The sequence below is a fragment of the Giraffa tippelskirchi genome, chromosome 8 (genome assembly GCF_054371585.1).
Source record: "Giraffa tippelskirchi isolate mGirTip1 chromosome 8, T2T-mGirTip1v1.2.pri, whole genome shotgun sequence".
Lineage (NCBI taxonomy): Eukaryota > Metazoa > Chordata > Mammalia > Artiodactyla > Giraffidae > Giraffa > Giraffa tippelskirchi.
This window is the reverse complement of record NC_137282.1, coordinates 47,235,532-47,244,551: the sequence shown is the minus strand read 5'-3', so window position 1 is coordinate 47,244,551 and position 9,020 is coordinate 47,235,532. Positions and strand designations below refer to the sequence as shown.

Genomic DNA, 9,020 nt, shown 5'->3' with positions numbered 1-9,020 from the left:
CAATTAAATGCAGTTATACTCGCAAGTTAAAGTTATACTGTAAGACTTATGAACTTGACTGTTTTCGCACTGTCATCATTAAAAATAGAAATAGAAATGATAAAATATTTTAAATATGCAAATAAAAAATGTTTATTTCCAAATATCTAGCATATATTTTATGTTGATAGTCTGGACATTTCATATTTTAAAAAATTAAAAATGTATTGTGTTCACAAACACTGGTGTGTTCAGGCATTTTGGAAGGTGTGCAATGCAGGAACATAGACTTGAATTGTGCACATGCAAGGGGAACATGTTCATAACACAGCATATGGAAAATTTATGTAGGTTTTACACTAAGCCCAAAATAACTATAGCAGTATTTATATAGGATCAAACTGGCATCTCTCTTTTGGCTCTAATATAAAGAACCAGCAGAATGGTGCAATAGAACTGTCTTACACGGTTCCCTAGCAATCATTTCTCTCTTTTGCTCTTCCTTTGTATTACACAGATATTAAAACTCCAGGATCAACTTCACATTTTTCTTATTTTTTCAAACACCTTGAAATTTAAATCTATGTTCTGGCAATACTTACGGATCCATACTTTAACTTGCTTTTGTGTTTTGTTGTTTTATTTGTCCCACTTATCATGTTTTCATTTTCCTGTTTTAATTTTAAATATTCAATAAGTTATTAGTTTCATTCACATAATTTATGGTAATATTGAATCTATCATCATTATCATGTTTATTACTATAATATCAGTCATTTGCTGCTTGCTTTATTAACTCTTAGTCTAGTGGTGCTATTTTTGTTAAGTTTGGCACTTTCTATTTTTGGTCTTAGTATTGCTAGAAAATTTACTAAGTCTTAATTAGCTCAACCACTAGTTCTTGCAATGCTCCTAGTATGTCTTTGAGACATTTACTTCATTCTTTAGTATCTCAGTTTCTTTATCTGTAAAGAGCATCTACCTCATAGAGGTACAGTGAAACTGGATTATGTATCTGTTCCCCCAGTGTTGCCTTGCACATAGTAAGTATGCATTGTTAGCTATTCTTATTTTTTTAATTAATTAATTTATTTTAGTAATGCTCACAATTCTCCAAGCCAGGCTTCAGCAATACGTGAACCATGAACTTCCAGATGTTCAAGCTGGTTTTAGAAAAGGAAAAGGAACCAGAGATCAAACTGCCAAATCTGTTGGATCATCGAAAAAGCAAGAGAGTTCCAGAAAAACATCTATTTCTGCTTTATTGACTATGCCAAAGCCTTTGACTGTGTGGATCACGATAAAATGTGGAAAATTCTGAAAGAGATGGGAATACCAGAGCACCTGACATGCCTCTTGAGAAATCTGTATGCAGGTCAGGAAGCAAAAGTTAGAACTGGACATGGGACAACAGACTGGTTCCAAATAGGAAAAGGATTATATCAAGGCTAAATATTGTCACCCTGCTTATTTAACTTATATACAGAGTACATCATGAGAAATGCTGGTCTGGAAGAAGCACAAGCTGGAATCAAGATTGCCAGGAGAAATATCAATAACCTCAGATATGCAGATGACACTATCCTTATAGCAGAAAGTGAAGAAGAACTAAAGAGCCTCTTGATGAAAGTGGAAGAGGAGAGTGAAAATGTTGGCTTAAAGCTCAACACTCAGAAAACTAAGATCATGGCATCCAGTCCCATCACTTCATGGCAAATAGATGAGGAAACAGTGGCTGACTTTATTTTTTTGGGCTCCAAAATCACTGCAGATGTTGACTGCAGCCATGATATTAGAAGACCCTTGCTCCTTGGAAGGAAAGTTATGACCAACTTAGACAGCATATTGAAAAGCAGAGACATTACTTTGTCAACAAAGGTCCGTCTAGTCAAGGCTACAGTTTTTCTAGTAGTCATGTATGGATGTGAGAGTTGGACTATCAAGAAAGCTGAGCACCGAAGAATTGATGCTTTTGAACTGTGGTGTTGGAGAAGACTCCTGAGAGTCCCTTGGACAGCAAGGAGATTCAACCAGTCTATCCTAAGGAAGATCAGTCTTGGGTGTTCATTGGAAGGACTGATGTTGAAGCTGAAACTCCAATACTTTGGCCAACTGATGTGAAGAGCTGACTCATTTGAAAAGACCCTGATGCTGGGAAAGATTGAGGGCAGGAGGAGAAGGGGACGACAGGGGATGAGATAGCTAGATGGCATCACCGACTCAATGGACATGAGTTTGGGTAGACTCTGGGATTTGGTAATGGACAGGGAGGCCTGGCGTGCTGCAGTTCATGGGGTCACAAAGAGTCAGACAGGACTGAGCAACTGAACTGAGCTGAATTACTTTATAATATTGTAGTGGTTTTTGCCATACATTGACATGAATCAGCCATGGGTGTACATGAGTCCCCCATCCTGCCTTTTTATACACTGTGTGCCTAACTCTAATCTATCTTGTGAATAACAAGAGTAAATGATAGAGATAAGTATTCTTTCATCATATTGCTTATATTTTAGTGGAGAACAGGGACAGAAACAAAATAAACAAATATATTAATGTGTTATTGCAGATTATGATAGGTGCTTTGAATGAAATATACCAGATAGTATAGTTGATGTAAATGAGAATAAATGTGAGAGGACTCTGATTGATCTGACCCCTCATTCAAAGAAAAGCCTGCTGGTCTCACTATAAGAATGCACCAGGTACTGTAAGACCTAGTCAGGCAGCAGGGGTACCAAATAAAATGTCTGCAAGAAAGGGAGTTCATAATAAACTTGGTAAATAGCAAATCAGTGTGTGCATAGAGCTGAGAGGAGATTTAAATTTTATATTCTGATTTAAGTTTGAAGTTCAAATTTTAATGTGAATTTCAGCTCTGTGTAGATTTTATTGGAACCAGAATTGAAAATGGCATCACCTAGGGATAGATCACAGAGTGAAAAGAGAAAAGGTACAAACTTGATGCCCAGGAGAGCTCCTTAGTGTGATAAAGATGAGCCTAAAAAGTCAACTAAGAAGGAACAGGCAAAGGATGAAAAAAATATAGAAAAAGATCTGTCATAGAAACCAAATGAATTGACAATTTCTTGGATGGAGCAATCAACAGTGTCAGATTCAGCCAAAACATAAAATACAATAAAGATAGAAAATGTTCAGGATTTAGAGATATAGATATTATCATTCTCTTCAGCAGGAATTTTTTGTTAAGTGATGAGACCATCTTCCAGAATAAAATGAGCTGAGAAAGTAGAGACACATGGAGGGAAAGCTATTCAAGTGGATTGTGATAGAAGAAGAGAGTTTATGATTTTAGCTGGTGGTTTATGGGGAACTGGTTGTCTTCCCTGGTGGCTCAGATGGTAAAGAATCTGCCTAGAATGCAGGATACCTGTGTTCAATCCCTGGATTGGGAAGAAACCCTGGAGAAGGAAAAGGCAACCTACTCTGGTATTCTTGCCTGGAGAATTCCATGGACAGAGAAGCCTGGCAGGCTACAGTCTATACAGTCCATAGGGTCGCAAAGAGTCTGACACAACTGAGTGACTAACACACGTGAGAAATTAAATGAGTGTTTCTGGTATTTTTGCATTTGTTGTATGGAAACATGTTTAAAAGTTACCAAGAAATATTCAGTGGAGAAGGAGTGATGGAATTTTCAAGTAAAAGTAGTTGTTTGTTTATAATATGGGAGCAAAAGAAAGTGAAAACACTGGGGGAGAGAATTAGATTATGTAAGAATAGGAGGAAGATCCCATATCAGAATAGGAGGGAAAGGTTATAGAATGATTTCATTTATGAGTGGTTGATCAGAATATGAAGCACTTTTCATGGAATACTTATAGTTTCTAAAGGAAAGTAGATCTGATCAAAGGATGAAAGTAAAGAATTTGGGATTTGGAGACATGGTGCGCAGTTATGTACACAACCGAGGGGGAAAGGAAGAGAGGATATAGCAAAAAGCCACATGTTTGGTTGTGTGCCTTGGATTTATAGAAGTATATCACCCTCCTGGGTAACTTGATCTGATAGAGCCCAGCTCCTGTATGAAACCTATGGAGAATTTAGTGATTTCGTTCCATTCAGAATTGAATTCTTTGAATGAGTAGAGTGAAAAGATTCAGTGGATGGAGGGCGTTGTGTTAGGACGAAGAGGGATGAGGTGAAGCGCTTAAAGCGGTGGGACCAGGTGCGAGGTGCTCTTGGACCCAGGGCTCAGGCAGGCCCCGCCTCCCTCCCGCCTCTCTGGATCACGCCCAGGGCGTTGGCGGCCGAGGTTGCCAGGGGGATGTGACTGCTTGGTGGCTGCGCAGGAGATGATGCTGTTTCCACTTACAACGCAGGGATCATAGGCAAACACAGCCGCCACGGAAGCACTGGGATATTCCTTCTCCCATCAGCTCAGATGCCCCCAAGGAGACTGACTGCCTACTTGTACAGAAACTAGTTGAGACTCTGAAGCCATTTGGGGTTTTTGAAGAGGAAGAGGAACTGCAGGGCAGGATTTTAATTTGGTGAAAATTAAATAACCTGGTAAAAGAGTGGCTGCGAGAAATTGGTGAAAGCAAGAATCTGCCACAATCTGTAATTGAAAATGTTGGTGGAAAAATGTTTACATTTGAATCTTATAGATTAGGAGTACATGCAAAACGTGCCGATATTGATGCATTGTGTGTTGCACCAGGACATGTTGATCAAAGTGAATTTTTTCACCCCATTCTTTAAATTGAAATTACAGGAAGAAATAAAAGATTTAAGAACTGTTGAAGAGGCATTTGTACCAGTTATCAAATTGTGTTTTGATGAAATAGGGACTGGTATTTTGTTTGCAAGATTAGCACTGCAGAATATTCCAGAAGACTTGGATTTAAGAGATGACAGTCTGCTTAAAAATTTAGATATAAGATGTATATGAAGTCTTCAGGGTTGCAGGGTAACCGGCAAATTTTATATATGGTACCAAACATTGATAACTTCAGGTTAACCCTGAGAACTGTCAAACTGTGGACCAAACACCACAACATCTATTCCAATATATTTGATTTCCTGGGTGGTGTTTCCTGGGCTATGCTAATAGGAAGAACTTGCCAGCTTTATCCAAATGCAACAGAATGAACTCTTGTACATAATTTTTTTTGTGGTATTTTCTAAATGGGAATGGCCAAATCCATTCCTATTGAAACAGCCTGAAGAATGCAATCTTAATTTACCTGTATGGGACCCAAGAGTTAGTGTATTATTTTTTCCCCTACAAATTTGCACTGTGCAATAAGGAGTAGAAATCATGTGCATAAACTTGAGGGAGACTTCCCATCCTGTTAGGTATGAGTAGACATGTTCGTATCACACTTTTTAATCTCAACTAGAATTGTCCTCTGTTGTGAGAAGCAAAATTATGTACCCTGGAACCACATTTAATTGTACACAGTTTATAATACCAAGGTCACTAAAATTTTAATTTAATTGCTTAGAACTACCTTGTAAGTCAAAGTTGTGCAGGCATTTCTGCTTAAAAAATAACAAAGTATACTAAAGATTCAGTGGATGATTTGACTCAACATTGATTTGATCAATAAATAATAATTAAGCACCTGATATGTGCCAAGACCACTTCTAGAGGACCTGATGTAGTAGTTAAAATATAGACTTTTCTTCTAAACTCATTTTAATAGACTGTTCAGAAAACAGTCCTGTCATTTTAGGTGACAACAAATTCTGTGAACAAAATATAAAAGCAAGAAGAGAAATAATGGATGGTTAGAATCATATTTTATAGAGTGTTCAGGTGATGTTGGAAGAGAAAATGTAATCATGAGAATAACAATGCACATGAAGGAGGAGGAAGATGAGGAGAGATAGTGCAAAGGTTTTGGTGTTATTAATAAATGTGTGATGTGTGCAAGAGAAAACAAGGGAACCAATATGATTTAAGGGAAGAAGTCAGGGAAACAGAAGAGATTAAATAGAATGATTAACTGAGAGGTAGATCTTTTAAGATCTACTAAGAAATTGAAACAGTTTTGGATTTTAATTGGAAGGAAATGAAAGGTCTTTGGAGAATTTTAAGTAGAAGGCTGATCTGTGGCATACGTACCTGAGGTCTCATTCCAAGTTTTGCATTAAATATGCATTTTATGGCCAAGAATGTGTATAGGAAAAAGTTAGAAGGTCAGTGCAGTAGTTAAGGAGAGACTAAATTGGTATTGGGGCTTCCCAGGTGGCTCAGTGGTAAAGAATCTGTCTACCAAACAGGAGACACAAGTTTAATACCTGGGTCAGAAAGATCCCTGGAGAAGAAAATGGCAACACACTCCAGTATTCTTGCCTGGGAAATCCCATAGACAGAGAAGCTTGATGGACAACAGTCCATGGGGTCACAAAAGAGTCAGACAGGGCTTAGCAACTAAACAATAACTGCAAGTTGGTATTGGCAAAGATTTCATTAAAATGATGGTCATTAGACTATAAATAATGGACCTGAATAGAAGCAAAGAAAGAACAGTCAATATAGAGCATATAGTTGTGACTCAGAAAATTGCCAAGGTGGAAATCTCAGCTTTGGTGATGCATAATTGCTGTGAAAATTTTTATATTTTCTGTCTCAGTTCATGCATAAAATGGGGCCAGTATGTATATAAACCTTGTATTATGTTGTGAAAATTAGATTATTACCCGTGAGTCATGTCTGACTCTTTGCAACTCCATGGACTGTAGCCTACCAGTTTCCTCTGTCCATGGAATTCTCCAGGCCAGAATCCTTGAATGGGTAGCCATTCCCTTCTGCAGGTGATCTTCCCAACCCAGGGATCGAACGAGGTCTCCTGTATTTCAGGTGGATTCTTTACGGTCTGAGCCACCAGGGAAGACCAGTTTATGGTTATTGTATTTATTTGTATTCTTATGAGAGAGAAGACTGGTTAATCAGCTAAAGGCCCTAATGAGATCAAACACTGGGTGAAATGTGGGTGATTATAAAACTGATCTTGGCAGAGGAGGAATTTTGTTAGAAAGTGGAATACTGTGTGATTTAATGACCTTGCATTGGAGAGGTCTGGTATGGGAACTTGCTCACAGAGGCAGAAGCATGTTGCTACTGGTTCTAGCTACTGGCTTCTTCCTAATCTCCCACATACAGTATCTTGCTTCCTTTCAGGGTTAACACCACTAGCCTGACCACATTCAGATACTTTAAGTACCATTATATCTCCCAGCATTAGTGGTGGTAGTTGCTTTCTGTGGTTACTATCTCTGCATAATATCAATGTTCCCTTTTTGTTATTTAACCTTCAATTTCTCTGTAAGCAATTAGCCATATTAAATCCTTCCTGTGAAACATTAATATTATTGTTTTATTTCCTGACTAGGCTTTGGTTGGCACACAATAGCATGTTTCTGTTCTCATTTATTTATACATATTCATAGATATCTATGTGAGTAAAGCTTATATACATGAAAGCATTTCATAATGTGGACACATTTTGTGCAGAGCCTGTTCTTTAAATTGATCTTTTTATTAAGGTTCACTAGGCATATGCTTAAATCTTGTCAGTGTCTTTGATGTATTTTTCTGTATTCATTGACTAAGGATTAAAGGGTACTCTTTGTTGGAGAATGGAATGGCAAACTCCAGTATACTTGCTGTGAGAACCTCGTGAACTGTATAAAAAGATAAAAATATATGACACCGAAAGGTGACGAGTCCCCCAGGTCTAAAGGTGTCTAATATGCTACAGGGGAAGAGTGGAGGGGAACTTCAATAGCTCCAGAAAGAATGAAGTGGCTGGGCAAAAGCAGAAATGACACTTAGTTGTGGATGTATCTCATGATAAATCTGATGCTGCAAAGAACAGTACTGCATAGGAACCTGGAATGTTAGGTCCATGAATCAGGGTAAATTGGCCGTGGTCAAGTAGGAGATGGTAAGAATAAACATCATCATCTTAGGAATCAGTGAAGTAAATGGACAGAATGGGCGAATTTAATTCAGATGACCATTATGTCTACTACTATGGGCAAGAATTCCATAAAATAAATGGAATAGCCCTCATAATCAACAAAAGAGTCTGGAATGCAGTACTTGTGTGCAACCTCAAAAATGACAGAATGATCACTGTTCATTTCCAAGGGAAACCATTCAACATCACAGTAATTCAAGTCTATGCCCTTATCACCGATACCAAAGAAGCTGAAGTTGTTCAGTTCTATGAAGACCTAGAAGACCTCCTAGAACTAAAAAAAACAAACAAAGATATTCTATTCATCATTGGGGATTGGAATATAAAAGTAGAGTCAAGAGATACCTGAAGTAACAGGCAAGTTTGGCCTTGGAGAACAAAATGAAGCAGGGCAAAGGCTAACTGAATTCCTCCAAGAGAGTGCACTGGTCATAGCAAGTACCCTTTTTCAACAACACAAGAGATGACTTTACACATGAATATCACCACATGGTCAATACTGAAATCAAATTGATTAAATTCTTTGTAGACGTTCTGGGAGAATAGCATTGAAACGTGTATACTATCATATGTGAAACAGAATACCATTCCAGGTTCAATGCATGAGACAAATGCTCAGGGCTGGGGCAATGGGATGACCCAGAGGGATGGGATGGGGAGAGAGGTGGGAGGGGGGTTCAGGATGGGGAACGCATGTAAACCCATGGCTGATTCATGTCAATGTATGGCAAAAACCACTACAATATTGTAAAGTAATTACCCCCCAACTAAAATAGATAAATTTATTAAAAAAAAAAAATTCTTTGTAGCCGAAAGTGGAGACATCATATACAGCCAGCAAAAACAAGACCTGAAGCTGACTGTGGCTCAGATCATCAGCTTTTCATAGCAAAATTCAGGCTTAAACTTAAGAAATTGGGGAAAACCACTAGGCCAGACAGGTACAACTTAAATCAAATCCCCTATGAATGTGCCATGGAGATAACAAATAGATTCAAGGGGTTAGAACTAGTAAACAGGGTACCTGAAAAACTATGAACAGAGGTGCACAATACTGTACAGAAGGCAGTGAATAAAACCACACCA

General features: G+C 38.1%; 1 pseudogene; it reads left to right on the top strand.

Annotated features, from left to right (window-relative positions):
- The first annotated feature begins 4,298 nt into the window (after positions 1–4,298).
- LOC145516492 (poly(A) polymerase alpha-like) lies at positions 4,299–5,251 on the top strand (annotated as a pseudogene).
- The last annotated feature ends 3,769 nt before the right edge of the window (positions 5,252–9,020 follow it).